Below are 17,280 nucleotides of genomic sequence, written 5' to 3' on the forward strand. Positions count from 1 at the left end.
GCAAAGAAGGGGAGGGTAAAGAGCCTCGTCGAACACGAGGCGGTGTGGAGGCATCGGCGGCGGAATCCCCACAACAACCGCCACCGCCACCACTAGAGCGCCGGTGTCTAGACGAGTGTGAAGATCGTCTCGTCGACACCGAAGCTTCGGAGCGCGCCGAATGCTCCGAAAGAGAGGGAGATGCGGATGGAGTAGGAACGCGCGATGATGCGCTAGAGCGATGACGCTCCACGTACCACTATCTCTGCTGCGGTGACAAAGAAGAAAGAAACTCCTCATCATCCATACCTGCATTAAACACATGAATATTTAAACTTAATATTGAATGAATAGAGTAGACAATGACGCAAAGACCATTAAATACAATGACGTAATGACGCATATAAATACAATGACGCAATGAATTGAGTGATAGAAGAGGCAAGTCGAAAACTCAGAATTTTCAACAACCTGGACAACAAATTTAATATTCTATTGGCATTCTTCGTCTTATCTCTCTCTCTCTCTCTCTCTCTCTCTCTACCTCACATTCTCTAGTCATGTCCAATCCCCGCACACCTCGGTCTAGAGGTGCACGGAGATCAGAACCACCGGGTTAAAATCTCTTCTTTATTGGTCAATACCTATATTTGTGGGTACAAGAAATCTACAGACCCACGTCTACATGATACTGCATGTAGTGGACAAAACCCCTTTGCCTCTTCTCTAGCTGTAGCACTTCACAGCATCTTAACATCTTTTCACAGTAGATCTTTTCACTGTTCGTCTAACTCTAAACCCTAAACCGTAAGTAATTCTTGCGTGGACTCGATCTAACGTAAATAAGCGTAAATCTAAATAAGCGTAAATCTAACTAAAAATAAACCTAAATCTAATTTAACGTAAGTCTACATCTAACCTAATCTTTAACGTCTTTTGGGATAGTTTCCTACGACGTTAAAACTCTCTTCTTGTGTGTGTGTGTGTGTGTGTGGGTAAACCTAAATAAACCTAAGTCTAATCTAATATAACATAAATCTAAATCTAACGTAAATTATGTTATATTAAAAACAAAGAACTAAACTAGCAGGGATTATAAGAACCTTAAAACTGATTTAACACATAATTTTTCACATAACTCGGCAAGAGTTGGCATTCTCATCACTAAAGATGTGAGAGTTAACTTCCGGCGGTGACGCTGCCTCATCTCCATCCACATCTGACGACAGCAATTGGCCCTTTGGACCGTTCTTGCTCTTGTTACTAACTTTGAAGTTGCTGTTGAATGACTAGAGGTTGTCTAGATGGTCATTGTCGGGGATGTAGTGACTCTTGCCGCCCTGAAGATCCACCTTCTTCCCTATCATCTGAAGACATTTCACCAGTACTTTTGGATCGACGGAGCCCACCATGAGTGAAGGCAGCAATACCCTATATTCCATTGAGGGCTTTCTTCACCCGCTTCATGCAGGCATCGCAGTCTATGGAGACCTAAATCTAATCTAATATAACGTAAATCTAAATCTAGCGTAAATAAACGTAAATCTAACTAAAAATAAACCTAAATCTAATCTAATTTAACTTAAATAAACCTAAATCTAATTTAACGTAAATCTACATCTAACCTAATCTTTAATGTCTTTTATGATAGTTTCCTACGACGTTATAACTCTCTTCTTCTTGTGTGTGTGCGCGTGTGTGGATGTGTGTGCCAATAAAAAGAGATAAATGGTATAACCTTTCTATCACCCATGCCAAGTATGATAGATTGGTTATGCCATTTCCCTCTTGAATAATAGGTCTTGAGTTCAACTCCTCGTCGGCTAGATCTTTAGGTCTTTTAATTTTAATTAGTTTCCTACGACGTTAAATTAGTTTCTCTCTCTTTCTCTCTCAATGTGTGTGCGTTTTTTTGTTTATGCATGTTTTCTCTCTCTTTTCCTCTCTCAATGTGTGCGTTTTTTGTTTATGCATGTTCTCTCTCTCTTTTCCTCTCTCAATGTGTGCGTTTTTTGTTTATGCATTCTCTCTCTCTCTCTTTTCCTCTCTCAATGTGTGTGTGCATTCTTTGTTTATGTATGTGTGTGTGCATTTTTGTTTATGTTTGTACTCTTTCTCTCTCTCTCTCTCTCTCACTCTCTCTCAAAAACACTATGTGTGTGTGTGTGAGAGAGAGAGAGAGAGAGAGAGAGGGAGAGAGAAAGAGGGGAAGGGAACATGAGAGTGAGGAGAGGGAAGGAGCATACCTGTCTCTCCTTCCTCTCCTCGTGTGTGTGTGTGTGTGTGTGTGTGGAGAAGAAAGAGAGAGAAAGAGAGAGAGAGAGAGAGAGAGAGAGAGGGAGAGCGTTACCTGCTCCTTGCTTGAGGGCGCCGAAAAACTCAGATCTGAGATCTGAGTTTTTGGGCGCTCTCTGTTATTTTTTTAGCCCAGCCAGCGTCGCTATGAGCGTCGCAAATTTACTTGTAAATTTGCGACGCTCATAGCGACGCTGGGAATTTTTTTTTTTGAGCGTCGCTGTGTTAGCGTCGCTAATATGAATAGCCTCTTGTAGTGCAACCGCTGCTGCATAAGTATGTACATCAAAAGGTTCTCCGGCATCATGCATGCTCAACTTTGATCCAGTTTCTACGGGTGTAGAGATTGGCTTACAATTTTGCATACCAAACTTGTCCAAAATTTTATGCAAATATTTTGCCTGCAACATGTATATGCCATCCTCTGATTGCACAAACTGAATACCCAAGTAATAATGTAGCAAACCAAGATCAGACATCTCAAAGGTTTTTCTCAAAGCATCTTTAAACGCTTCAATTTCATCTGTAGTATTGCCTGCAAGAAGCATATCATCCACACAAAGTGTTAGCATAATGAGAACTCCATCTCTCTTTTTGACATACAAAGTACTTTCTGTTGGACTATTCTGAAATCCCTGGCCAATCAAATAAGTACGTATCTTCTCATACCATGCTCTTGGAGCCTGTTTGAGACCATACAAAGCTTTACGCAATCTACATACCTTTTGCTCTTGACCTTTTACAATAAAACCACTTGGTTGACTTACATAAACTTCTTCCTGCAAATCACCATTCAAAAAAGCAGTTTTGATATCCAATTGATGCACTTTCCAACCATGATGAGCAGCAATTGCAACTAGTGATCTAACTGTGGACGCACGAGAAGTGGGAGCAAAGGTTTCATCATAATCTATGCCTTTCTGTTGCGCATAGCCTTTTGCCACAAGACTTGCTTTGTACCTGTCAACAGTACCATCTTGTTTCCTTTTTACCTTAAAAACCCACTTTGTACCAATAGGCTCTGATACCAATTGTTGAAGATGATGAAACAGGAAAGAGAAGGAAGACAGCAACTCAGAGTAAGAAGAAGATGGAGAAGGAGAAGACACAGAGCTTGCGTACGAGATCTCTGTAGTCTATCTCTCTGTATCAGAATAATAGTGTATACAAACTCAGAGCTACAAAGCTTATATGAAACCCTAAGAGATAAGGTGTCCTTTCACACCAGATGTCCAGGGGGAAAAACCCAGTGGGAGAAAAATGCCCCTGGTGAAGCGCGTATACACACTAATACTACTACATGTCTACATTGCTTTGCGCATCAATTTCCAACAAGGGGCTAAAAGGAATGCCAACCCCATGGAAAACAAAGAGCAAAATGATGGGAAGGGGAAAAACAATGTCCAAATCTCTTCCCAAGGCAATTCCAACAACAATCGGTCCAAGGAGAAGGGAGTTTACAAAGGTAAAAATAAACTCTCTCTTGAAGAGCTAGAAGCTTTTTGTAAGGACCACAAACATTTTAAGTGTGGGGAGCAAGGACATTGCTATCGTTCTTGCCTCAAAAGAAATGTCCGCAATGAGACTCCTAGAGCTTCCACAGTCAAATCTCCAAAAGAGGATGATCATTGCAAAGGATCACCTCTCTCTTGTGCTTGGGGAAAGATAAGGGAGCATGATGCCTTCATCTTGTTTGACCCCAGCTCTACTCACAACTTCATATCAATGGAGTTGGCCATGAAGTTGGACATTCATGCTTTCGAGAGAGGAGATACTGTAATTGTCGATGGAGCTTTCAAGGGACAACAAGCCTCCATTACTCCCTTGATTTGGGAAGTTTAGGCTTCATGTCCAAAGCTACGTTGACAAATAAGACTTTTCATCTCTCCTCTCCAATATAAGGATGTTATCCTAGGGGCACCATGGTTCACCCCGCATGGCTGCCAATATTAAGTTCCCTAAAAGGATAATCTACTTCACCTATAGGGAAAAGAGCATATATATAGATGCTAATGAGTTTGGTCGTACTATACCACTTGTAAATTCACCTTCTTTTGATAGGTCAATGAAAATATCTGTTTTCTTGTACATGATTTTTGTCAAAGAGTCTCTAAATGATGCTAATGTGTCATAAAATCTAATATCTAACCAACCCAAATGATTTTCTCATATTAAACTGATCATTGCATGTGGGAGAATAAACGGGACCAAGGGTTAAGTTATAGACATGTGCTTATAGATCTATCTCAACATGGGGCCAATGGTAAAGGGGACCAAATGAGAGATGGTATATCAAAGAGAAAGGCTAACCAATGGAGCATAAAGACCTTAGGGTTAGCTTCATTGAAGACCTCCAATAGTTAGTGTAAAAGTCCTTTGACCTTAGGTAAGCTAGGGATGAGATTGAGGTGGGAACCCGGCCGAGGCTTAAGGTGCTTGAGGTGCTTGTCATGCTTGATGACTAATTTTCTTGAGGTGCTTGAGGTGCTTGATGACTGAGATGCTTGAGGTGCTTGTCATGCTTGGGATGCTAGAGTTGTACTTGAGGTGGGAACCCGGCCCAAGCTTGAGGCTCTTAAGGGCCAAGCTTGTGGTGGGAACCGGGCCCAAGGTTAAGTGGCTTGAGGTATGCAAAAGTCAATACCAATCCCTACAAGGAGGGGGCGAGCTCTACAAGAGGGGGGATGAGAGAGAACACACACACTCACACAAGGCATGCTTGGTACAAAGAAAGCAAAAGGGACACTTGTCAAGTTCCTCCTCATGTTGCCCTCATGGTGTGCCTAAACCCTATTGGTTGGCCACCCAAGGGGTCCAAGAATAATTTAGTAGATTTAATTAATTGTTTTATCATTTATCAAACCCTCTCTCTCAAAGGGGAAAGGGGGACACTTGTCCCAAGGCTACCCTTGTTACTTGATTTACCTCCTGCTTGTGATTGTCTAGGCCTAGAGGTGTCCAATGAGCTTCAAGCATGAGCTACAAGGGGGGTCGACCAAGGAAGCTAGGGGCCTGCTTAGGGGGTATACTCTCCCACACACACTCTCATCGTGTGAAGTGCAAAGTGCAAGAGCTCCCTCTCCTTCTCCAAGCAAGTAGAGAGGCCAAGAGCCATGCTTCAATGCTTAAGCTTGCCATCTTCTCCATCTCCATTACTATGATATTATGTATGCTAACAAGAAGAGTAATAATAAGTGAGGAACTAGTTCTTTCTCGTATGAAATGTTTCTTCTTTCTCTTTCCCACCCTCATTCCTTGCTAGCTTTCTCCACCTTCGAAGGTGTTTGAGGTCTTGGGACTGAGGCTTGGGATAGTTAATGCTTTCCTCAAGTTTATATTATGCTCGTGATACATGGAGCTTTCCATCTTCATTGCATCACCTAGGTCACAAGGAACACAAAGATTGTATTGTAACAAGTCTCTCGTGATGGGAGAAATCATAACACAAATGCCTATTGGAGGGGGGACCGGCTCCACATAAATCCGGTCCTCAATCATGTTCTCTAAATTCTCTCACTTGCAAAAGTATTGTTCATGCCACGTTAACTAAATGCTATGTTTATGTTGCCACCATCAATTATGTTCACCCGCTATGCTCACAAAGTAATTTTACAAAAGTACTCTCTCTAATTTCTGCTACTCTCAAGTTAATAGGCCAATTCCAATACATTGGTATCAGAGCATTTGGTTTCTCTTTTCTTGCTTAAGAAGAGAGGCCCTTAAGTAGCCTATAAATGGTTGATTTTGTTAATTATATTAGGGTAAGTGGAACTGGGATCTATTATCGATTTTGTTGAGCCCACTATGTGGGATATGATGCACACCTCGAGAGATTTGGACTTAATAATGGAGTCTTTTCGGACTTGCCTACCACTTTACCATTATTGAGCCATAAGAAGTCTGAAAGGAGCTAGGCCTCGACAACTCTAATATGTTAGACCTACTCCACTAATTTTCAAAAGGCTAAGAGGAGTGGCAACTAAGGTTTTGAATTGCCAAAGCATACACTAAGTGTGTACACAAATTTTGTTAACATGGCTGACAGCAAGCCTCCGTTAATCCCTTGATTGGGAAGTTGAGACTTCATGTCCAAAGCTATGTCGACAAAGAAGACTTTTCATCTCTCCTCTCCAACATGAGGATACTATACTAGGGACGCCATGGTTTGATCGCATGACTGCCAATATGAAGTTCCCTGAAAGGAGAATCTACTTCACCTATAGGGGAAAGAACATGTATATAGATGTTAGTGAGCGTGGTCTCACTATTCCACTTGTAAATCCTCCTGCTTTTGATAAATCAATGAAGAGCTCAGTTTCTGCATGTATGATTTTTGTCAAAGAGTCTCTAAAAGATCCTAATGTTTCATCAAATGTAAATGGTAAGAATCAAGAAGAGTTAGACTTGTCTAATTTTTTAAAAGGATTCCAAGATGTGTTCATAGATGATATCCCTATGGAATTACCTCCAAAACAAGGGAATGATGACCATCGCATTGAGCTCCTTCTAGGAAGCTCACCGCCTAACAATCCTCCTTATCGAGTCTCACAAACTCAATAAGAGGAGATCATGAGGCAAGTACAGGAATTGGTAGACAAGGGGATGGTGAGGCCTAGTTCCTCTCCCTTTTGTTCTCCAGTGCAAAAGAAAGATGGTACATATTGTATGTGTGTGGACTATCGAGCACTAAACTGTATCACTATCAAAAATAGATTTCCCGTGCCTTGACTAGAAGATCTCTTTGATAAGCTAAAAGGATCTACCTACTTCAGTAGGATTGACCTTAAAAAAGGCTATCATCAAATAAGTATAGTGGATGAAGATCCTAAAGACCGTGTTTCGCACAACGTTTGGTCTTTATGAATATCTAGTCATGCCTTTTGTCTTGATTAATGCGCCAGCTATGTTCAATCATCTAATGGAGAAAAAGACCTTAGCACAAATTCACTGGAGTGTTCTTTGATGATATCATCATCTACTCCAAGTCTTTGGAGGAACATAAGCAACATCTCCAAGTGATTTTCCAATCATTGAGGGAGAATCAGCCTTTTCTCAAGGAAAAGAAAACCAATTTTTTCCTTCAAGAGATTCAATACCTAGGTCATATTATCTCTCAAGATGGTATCCATATGGATCCATCAAAGTTAGAGTAATAAAAGCATGGCATAATCCAAGGAATCTACATGAGCTAAGAAGCTTTGTTGGTATGTACGCATACTATAGACGCTTCATAGAAAAATTCTCTCAAATAGCGACCACTACATGACTCAACTACGAAGAAAGTTAAGTATGTATGTACTGCTAAAGAGAAAAATGATTTTGATAAGCTCAAAGAAAATCTTACCTCCCAACCAGTCGGCATGCTTTCGGATCTTTCAAAGACATTTGAGGTCCAATGTGATGCTTGTGGTGATTGCCTTCGAGTAGTTTTGCTTCAAGAAGGGCATGTCATAGCATATGAGAGCCGAAGGCTCAATACCAATGAACGAGTCTTGGACATTTATGAGAAAGAGTTTTTAGTTTTTCTCCATGCCTAGACACATGGAAGCACTACTTATTGGGGACTTCATTTATTCTACGAACCGGCCACCAAAGTCTCAAGTATTTTATGACGCAAACCAAGCTTTCCGACAAACAAATGAGGTGGGCAAATTTTCTTTTGCAATTTAATCTCCATGTCGATCACATTGCTGGTAAGCACAACAGAGTGGCTGATGCACTTTCACGATGACCAAAAGTTAACACGGTGTCTATAGCTACTCACAATGATCTATCTTCTATGATAGATGAGTAGGCTACTGACTTGACTTTAGAGACATAATGTCAGCCCTTGGTTTGGGGAAGAAAGAGGAACCATTCACCTTGCAGGATGGTTATCTTCTCCATGGCAATAGGCTATGTGTTACCCATTTCCTTCGTGAGAAAGTTATGTATGAATCCCATGCTCCTCCCCATGCAGGGCATAGAGGTATTCAACCTACTCTTTGAGGAGTAGAGACATATTTCTACTGGCCTACCATAAAAGTGAACATACAAGAGTATGTTTCAAAATGCGTACGATGCCAAACGACCAGGTATGATAGAAGGAAGCAACCTGGATTACTCTAGCCATTTCCTATCCCACATTCCAATCATTGGATTGCCCAAGTCTATCCATGGGAATACGGGAATATGGACAATAGTTGACAGGTTTAGCAAGAAAGCACACTTTATTCCCGTCAAAAAGACTATTAAGGCACACTAAATGGAAACTCTCTTCATATCTCAGAATGACCAGTAAATTCTAGAAAGGTCTCTTTGAAAATCTAGGAACAATATTCAATTTATCTTTGGCCTATCACCCACAAACGGATGGCCAAAGTGAGATAGCCAATCTTACGATACTCAATCTACTAAAGAATTATGTTACAAAAGTAGATCAATGCTCACAATGGGAAAAGTACTTACCCCTTGTAGAGTATGCCTACAATAATACTGTACATACGTCTATGGGAAAAGCACCTTTTGAGATCATTGAGGGAAGAATTAAAAGTCCCTTGCTACTCAAAGTACATGGGAAGATCTTCGTTGCCAACAATGAGTATAGCTGTGAACTACAAGAATCTTTTCAAAAGATTAAGGAGGCTATATTCATCTCTCAACAAAGGCAAAAAGATGCTACTGACAAGCACCAAAGGGCCTAAATATTCAAAGAAAAAAAATTGGGTCTTACTTAAGTTTTCTAAGGCTCGATTAAGGCAAACAACGGGCAAAAATCCTACGGGCCATCAAAAGTATTATGCTAAGCTAGCAAAAAGATACTATGGTCCTTTCCATATCTTGAAGCCTATCAATGAGATGGCCTACCAACTCAAGTTGCCCAACCATTAGCTCATACACAATGCTTTTAATTGATCCTACTCAAGTCCTACAAAGGAGATCCACCAAGTGAACCAATTATTGAAGACCCTTCTGAAGTTGAAGACCAAGGTGCTACAACTCGAAGCTATCCTTCGACATGAAAAAAAGGTACTATGACATGGCAAGATTATCCGACAGTATCTTATTAATTAAAAAAATTATCCTTTTGAAGATGCTAGATAGATGCAAGGAAGACAACTTAAGGATAGTATGAACCTTGTCAATGCTTACAATGCTACATTAGAGTAAGAAAATGTACAAATTTCTTTTAAATGACCCATGTTTTTGTCTTATAAGACTAGTTCTCTTTTTAATTGTGCACAAATTTAAATAATAGCATGCTTAGAATCATGCTTGTGATGACAACGTCTCTCAACCACCAAGCATTAGGAAAAGTTTGGACTCAAAAATAGGCCTTTTAAGAGTGCCACATCATCAAAGTTGTACAAAAGAAAGCAACCCGGTAGACCCCTCTAAATATTTCTCAGAACCCCATGATATGACCTATCATTGGAAAGCGTTTAAAAAATGGATTCTAAAGAGATAAGGTCTGAAAACTTTGGATGACTTCTATGAAAGTTATGCCATTTTTTTTTCAATCAACTAATTTTTGTTACCGTTACGGTAATCTAAAATCACCTTTTTCTAGATCTATATGAAGGCAATGTCCGATACATGCATGCTATATATCAATAGATAGCATTTGAAGAGTAGATTCTAAATATCCAACCTCCGATAAGTTTGGATCTTATTTACAAAAATTTTACCGATCCCCACTTTGTGAAAGCTATACCACATCAACAATTCTTACAAGGCCCAAAAATGAGCTCAAAATTTTCCTATTGTAGAATTTGTCACTCTACTTTGGGAGAATGAAATGGACTAAGGAGTAGACATGCTTGCGGAAACTACATCTCCCTAGCACCAAATGGATTAGTCATCCATCTTGGAAAGATGTCGTAGGGCAAAAAAGGATCCTATACCCGCTAAGCAACATTGACGAATGACTAAGGCTTTATCTCTTCTACCTCATAGTTGAGGAAGACTATGATTTCAAGAAAGAGGTAATGTCATAAAATCGAATATCTAACCAACCCAAATGATTTTCTCATATTAAATTGATCATTTAATGTGGGAGAATAATGGGACCAAGGGTTAAGATATAGACATGTGCTTGTAGATCTATCTCAACACGGGGCCAATGGTAAAGGGGCCCAAATGAGAGATGGTATATCAAAGAGCAAGGCTAACCAATGGAGCATAAAGACCTTAGGGTTATCTTCATTTAAGACCTCCAATAGTTAGTGCAAAAGTCCTTTGACTTAGGTAAGCTAGGACTGAGCTTGAGGTGGGAACCCCGGCCCAAGCTTAAGGTGCTTGAGGTGCTTGATGACTAAGGTGCTTGTCATGCTTGAGATGTTAGGGTTGTACTTGAGGTGGGAACCCGGCCCACGGTTGAGTGGCTTGAGGTGGGAATTGGGCCCAAGGTTGAGTGGCTTGAGGTGTGCAAAAGTGAATACCAATCCCTACAAGGAGGGGGCGATCCCTACAAGAGGGGGGATGAGAGATAACTCACACACACACACACACTCACACAAGGCATGCTTGGTACAAAGAAAGCAAAAATGACACTTGTCAAGTTCCCATGCATGCCATTACCCATGGCTGCCCACTGTGGCTTGTTGGTCCCCATCCACAACCAAGGTCCTCATGCATAATGTGCTTCTAGGTGTTGCACAACCTCCATATCCTGCATTCTAGTGCTTTTGCTACTTTAACTATGCTTAATGCTCAATGATACATATGCTCTTGGTTGGATTTGCTATTGCCATACTAAAGCTACCATAACCATGTTTGTAGCTATGTTAACAGAATGAGGTAATGATTCACTTCTATCACACTCACTATTGAGGAGCTAAATATTGAGTTGTAGTCATATCACAATTCAAATTAAGACACAACCTCCTGATCAAGAGAGGTGAGAAGATGAGTAGGTTCCATAGAACTTCACAATACTCTACCCATAGTATGTATTGGTCACACACATACAATCACACTCTCTTTCTCTCCTAGAAAGTCATTATACTGCACTTATATTTTGTAGTAGGGCCCTGCCCGTAGGACCCGTGTCCTGACATTACTCCCCCCTTTGGAAGAGTTTTCGTCCTCGAAAACACAAGTGGTGGTATCTTCATAAGAACACTAATGTTTTCCATCATGGCTCCCTCATGGATCCAACAGTTTGTTGAATCGGAACCCGGTTCATTGGGAGGTTCAATTGAAATCAAGAATAACATCTTGATTGTTGTCCCTGTACAACCGTCTTGGTTAACCGACCCATAATGTGAAGACTCCATTTAAAACTCACTTGAGTATGTTAAACGAGTTATCATAACTAAGAGGTGTCTAAATGCATACCCAGGTTTCAGACTTTCTGGAGGTACTTGAATGTGCAATATAACCTCGGCTCATCTTTCCATGAAAGTACTATGCTGACTTACTCATCAGCAGCAACCGAGTCCTTGACTTGCTATGGTTTCTTGCCAGTAGCCAACCACATCAAAACTGATGATTAAGGTTGATAACTTGAGAATAATAGGCAGAGACTAAAACTAGCCGTAACATGCCTTTCATCATATGAAGCAAACTCCAAACTAGAAAGGTAACCGATCGAGTTGTTTCACTTCTTGTTAACGTATGCACTTAGCATATCCTTTAGCGTGATTTAACGTATGCACTTTGCATATCCTTTAGTACTAAATAGAATGCTTGTAAGCTGCCCATCCTACGCGGGATGAATAGCAACAGTAAGAGTGAGGTGCTTTCCCCCAACCACTTACAGACAGTCGCCCACGACTGACGACAAACTATGACTCAATCATTGAGTATCCAGCCATATACTCGATATGGAATGGAGACAACCAACTAGGTTGAAAGCAGATTGGAGTTTGAAGCAGCCAATCACAAACACCCATACTCAGCCATCACCTTGTATGGCAGGGTGTAAACTTATACGAAATCTGCAAGAAAGATTGCACTGGCAGTGCAAAAGGGTGCAGAAAGAATAAAGTCCATGAATTTGCATGCAGCTCTGAATAAATGTGTGTTAAACACTAGGGCCCATAACACCTAGTGTGCATGCTTTTAACACAAACATATTCGAACCGCAATTCATGACGAGACTTTGGACCATAATAGAATGTGAAAACCTGGTCACACCTAGGTACCAACCATGAGACATTCGCATGAACATAGCATACTTAGCTATATGTAGAAACAATCCTCTGTTAAGGTGGTTTCACAGCACTTGTAATCGTAACAAGTTTGTACTTAGTACGCGACAATTTCTGGCCACTGAAATTGCTCCTGATACTGTGTGCTCAAAATGATCAAACCAATGGATACGACCAGCACCTAGGGACTTTGTCGCGACACATTGGTAGAAATTTGGCTCCAGTGTCAGTCCCAGAGACTCATATTCTCCACATGTGGAATATGTCTCAAACAAGGATATCAAGAAAATGACATCCATCAAGTACGAGAGGTACTTGTGTGTGGAGGTAACTGCAAACACTCTGCGACAAGAGTGAGAGGGACCCTCATTCATTGCTCCACACTGGCTAAACTGAACTCCTTGAGTTCCTAGACCATGTTGTATCCCATGTGACAACATGTGCCAAATTGAACCCTACACATGGATTTGTAACATCATAATGTATATTAGAGGCTACGGCCCAAAAATACTTTGGTTTGACATGCCCTTGGTATGGCTCTGAAACATTCAAGCATATTTGTATGACTTGAAAAAACCAAACAATATTGCACTAGAAACCGTGGGTGTTGCTTGCGCAATCCAACCCCTTTGGTTAACATCCACGTAGTCAAACCCCTTGGTAAGACCCTCTATAGAAACTGCTCAAGTAGTAGATAGCAGTTATCAACATAGTCAACCGTATACATAATGATTGGAATCAACCAAAAAAGTTGAATTTGTCCACTACCACGTAGTAGATTGCGGACTTCTTTCCTTGAAAGTGTAACGGAAATAGATCAAACTGAGATCCTCCATGTCGATAGAGTGATTTAGCAATCACCCGCTGGGTCTTACCCCAAAACTGTGTTTCCCTAAACACTCGTAGTGCTATAGAGAGAGCAAGAGATCCACACAAGTGAGATGCCTAGCTCTTATGGACAACCATGCTGTCTCAACTACTTGTTGCATCTGTACTCTGTGGTAGGGATCAACTGATGTGAGAAACTCGATTCGAGTGTCGCACCAAAACATGTTGTGCTTACAGAACACCCAAAAGATCTGGAATGGCGGGACTCTTGCTTGGCCATTAACATCGATGGGGACTTCACTGAGTAGATCTGTTCAAGCTGAAGAACAATCACCCAAGAAATGTAAGCATTGGGATCGTACCCTAGGTCTGACAATGGCTCTTAGCCTGTGTGGCTCATAGCCCTTATGCCAATAACAAATTAGTATTCAATCGAGGAACCAATAAAGAAGAATTGGAGTGGCGTCTTAGCCACTTACTAGCTGAGAGTTAGAGCACCTTGGCTCAGGCTGACTTACGAGCAAAACATGTAGCAAACTATTCTTAAAAGTTTTCATTATTCTTCTAGAGAAATAAGAAAGAGAGAAAAGAAGAGCATGCTAGGCTAAGGAACTTTCCTTGAACGACTATGACATGTATAGTTGATTGCCATGCTCTTGTGCATCTTATGCCGAACGTGCAGCTTATCCTATATGCATACAATGGTTTTCTGTTATGACTCTCTCATCGAGAGAGGTATTAGGAAAACACAAACAAGTCACAAAGTGACCCATTTACCGTATATGTGGATGTGACAACCCAAAAATCATGGTAAAAAATCCAGAACTTATCTTGTCCTTGACAAAGTATCTGGTGTTAGAGCGGAAACGTGTTTCATGAGGTGGTAGAAGTGAATCCACCTAGCTAGCATGCCGTGCATACAGAATTTGAAGCCCTTGGCAATAAGTGATGGCCTCAAACGTGAGAGCCAAAACCGTAACTGCCTTGCACAATCTAAACTGGTCGGGATTCTGTGAGCTGAGATTCCCTATTTTGCCAATTCTTCAAACTTGTGTGCCACTGCCTTTGATGCCAAGTCATTGGGCAGTACCTTGGCACAAGGGAAAAAATTACCAAATCACTTTGCTTTGCATAATGACAGTAATTGCCAAGTAAAGTGTAAACATAGAAAAAATAGGAAAAACTTAAAGTTGGCTAACCTGGTAGTTGTTGCTCGCATAAAGGTGGCTCATAGCCAAATCTGCCGTGTGAGAGAGAGTTGTCGCATGTGTATATTCGCCCTCTTGTATCATATACATCCGTCGTATACGGAATGACATAATCTGCAAACATTTTGCTTGCTCATAGCATATGCCAAACATGGTGAGTCACTATGCAAGATGCATAAATAGAAGCCGTGCTTCACATAAATCGGGCAGTGCTAATAGCCAATTGATGTGGCTTCCAATAGCATTACAAAATTAATCGACCCTGTCGAGCAATTGCAAGTGAAATGAACCAGTATTGTGTGGCAGCATCCTATGTCGGCTTGTAGAAACAATGACAAGGAGTCGGCCATGCCGAGAAACTTGCTGCTCTCAACAAATTCAGTAATAGGCCATGCGTGTCACCTTGAGATACTGAAAAACCGGCCCTTGACCCTGCTACAGACGGAAGACGTAGCGTCTTTGCAGAATACCCCGAATAGCATGATGGAAACAACAAAACACCGCAAATACGCATACTTGACAAAGCTTGTGAGCATATAATCAAGTCGTACACGAACAGAGAGAGATAGAGAGCGGGAGAGAGCGAAAGAACACGTGCAGGTGCACCTCCTAGAGCGGAGTGCTACGCCGGCACGGCGAGAGAGAAGAGAGGAGAGGAGAGAACAAGACACAAGCACTGGGTACAATCTCCCCCCGTGCAAGAGTGACGATTTCCCTCTTGCACGTATTTCATTTATAGATTTCTTAAATGGTCAAATTGAGGACAAACTGGCCGGCCGGTCATAAATGCCAAAGCTCATAAAAGAGCACTTGAATAATAAAATGTACAATGTATATAATTTCATTTGCATAGGCCTAGCTCGGTCCCAGTCTTTTTTCACCTGTCAGCTGCAACAAATAATAAAATATCAATTCCATAACATACCTCTCCGTTGGAAAGCAACTGTCCTCAGTTGCGAAGATAGAAATCTACAAATAATACTTCTAAAAAACAATGATTAGAAATCTGTATCAAATAGTAACAAAATTCATAAAATTAGACAATATTGCTTATGCCTGTCGTCATCCACATACTACCTATTCTAGTGTCCCATACCACTAGAATAAGCAGTATATGTCATACCCTGATGAATCAGGATATCATTGGTCACACTCATCATCAATCTCATAATGTCAAGTCGCATAAGCACTGCCGTAATAATCACAAGATACCAAATCCCAATCCAATTCCAATTCCACAATCTAAGTCCAAATCCAAATCACTTTCATTATGTACCCGGGTAACAAAATCATACCAGTTGCAGTGATGGCCAGCCAGTGCAGCATGATTTTGTGATCGGTGTTGCCTCATCCGGCGAGTCTACACCAATAAAGCATGCTGCCTAAATCGGCGAATCTGCATTGGATATTGTTTAAAAAGCATGAATCTGTAGTTTGTTGTTGTGCTGCCTAAATCGGCGAATCTGCACTAGATGAGCATTGGCACACTGCCAAAATCGGCGAATCTGTGTGCATGTGACCAATGGACTAGACACAACATAAATGAGAAAAAGTATATTTACTATGTTGTTGACATCACAATGCAGTATATCAAAGCACTTATGAATTGTTGTTTAGTATCCCAAAGCACCTTAGCGTAACTACATAGCTTATTGACAAAGCATCTCAATAAAACTCCATGAGGGTATCCTTACTGAAATTGAAGTGTGAGACAATGTAGCGAGAAGACATACTTTGCAGTTCTCGCATAGATCCACTAATGCCACAAACACATAAAAAACAATGTAAGAACCAAACTAGTCTAAGTTGTTACAATGGGCCAAAAAAGAAGTAAGAATAAAATTTGGTAGAATCATTACAACTCGATCTGAAGGATAAAAGTATGTTGACTACTTACCGAGGCCTATCATGATTAGTCTTGGATTGATGAGAAAGTGGGATTATTCTGCTTTAGATTATGTAAGAAGATGGGGTAGCCATGTCTTGTATAAAATGGTCAGTATACACAATCGAATAAGCACCGATTTGTAGTTAATGATATGCTTATAATGAACTCAAAAGAAAATAGTGGCCATTCTGGTCTGTGTGGCTATATCAGAATGATTGGACATGAGATAAGTTGTGAAAATGCTCTCATATGGGTGTATGTTGGCGGAACACATAGTCATATTTTCCTAAAGGTGTGGTGAGTGTAATAAAGATAGGCATGTTGAGCAAATTTACTAAGAAGTAGAAAAATATGAGAGAGTAATTTAGCAAGAAATTTTTTCACAAAGTTGCAAGTACATCAAATTTGAATCCCTACAAGTGAGTTCATGACTTTTTATAACCTGAACGTATCACAAAAAACAATGTAGTATCATGATACACATTGCAGAAAGTGGTTAAAACGGAGAGTTTTAGTGGGGGTATTTGTAGATATAAGAGGATCAAATTTTATACTAGCTTGTGCTAATAAATTTTTTTTTTTAGTACAATGCGGACAAAATTGTGAAAAATAATGTGTTTGTGTATGTAAGAAAAAAATCAGTTAAAAAAAAAAAAATCATGCTAGACTGCGTGTGCTACGAGAAGTATTGACAACTCAGAACACTAGGTATGAACCCCTGTAGTTAAACGGTAGCCGACTACATTAGAGATCTATGAAAGGAGGGCAGAAGGGAGCCTTGATAGGCTTATTACAAAATATATATATATTTAAAAAAAAAACGTGTCGATGGTGTAGGGTCGGGGAAAGTAGTGCTGCTAGGAGAGTCAAGACCAGATTTTCTTGGTGTCACTGGAGGGTGTTAGTCGGAAGAGGTGTTTGGTGAGGCTCATTAAAATAGAGTTTAAGG

The sequence above is a fragment of the Adiantum capillus-veneris genome, chromosome 1 (assembly GCF_014529385.1).
Source record: "Adiantum capillus-veneris isolate H3 chromosome 1, ASM1452938v2, whole genome shotgun sequence".
NCBI lineage: Eukaryota > Viridiplantae > Streptophyta > Polypodiopsida > Polypodiales > Pteridaceae > Adiantum > Adiantum capillus-veneris.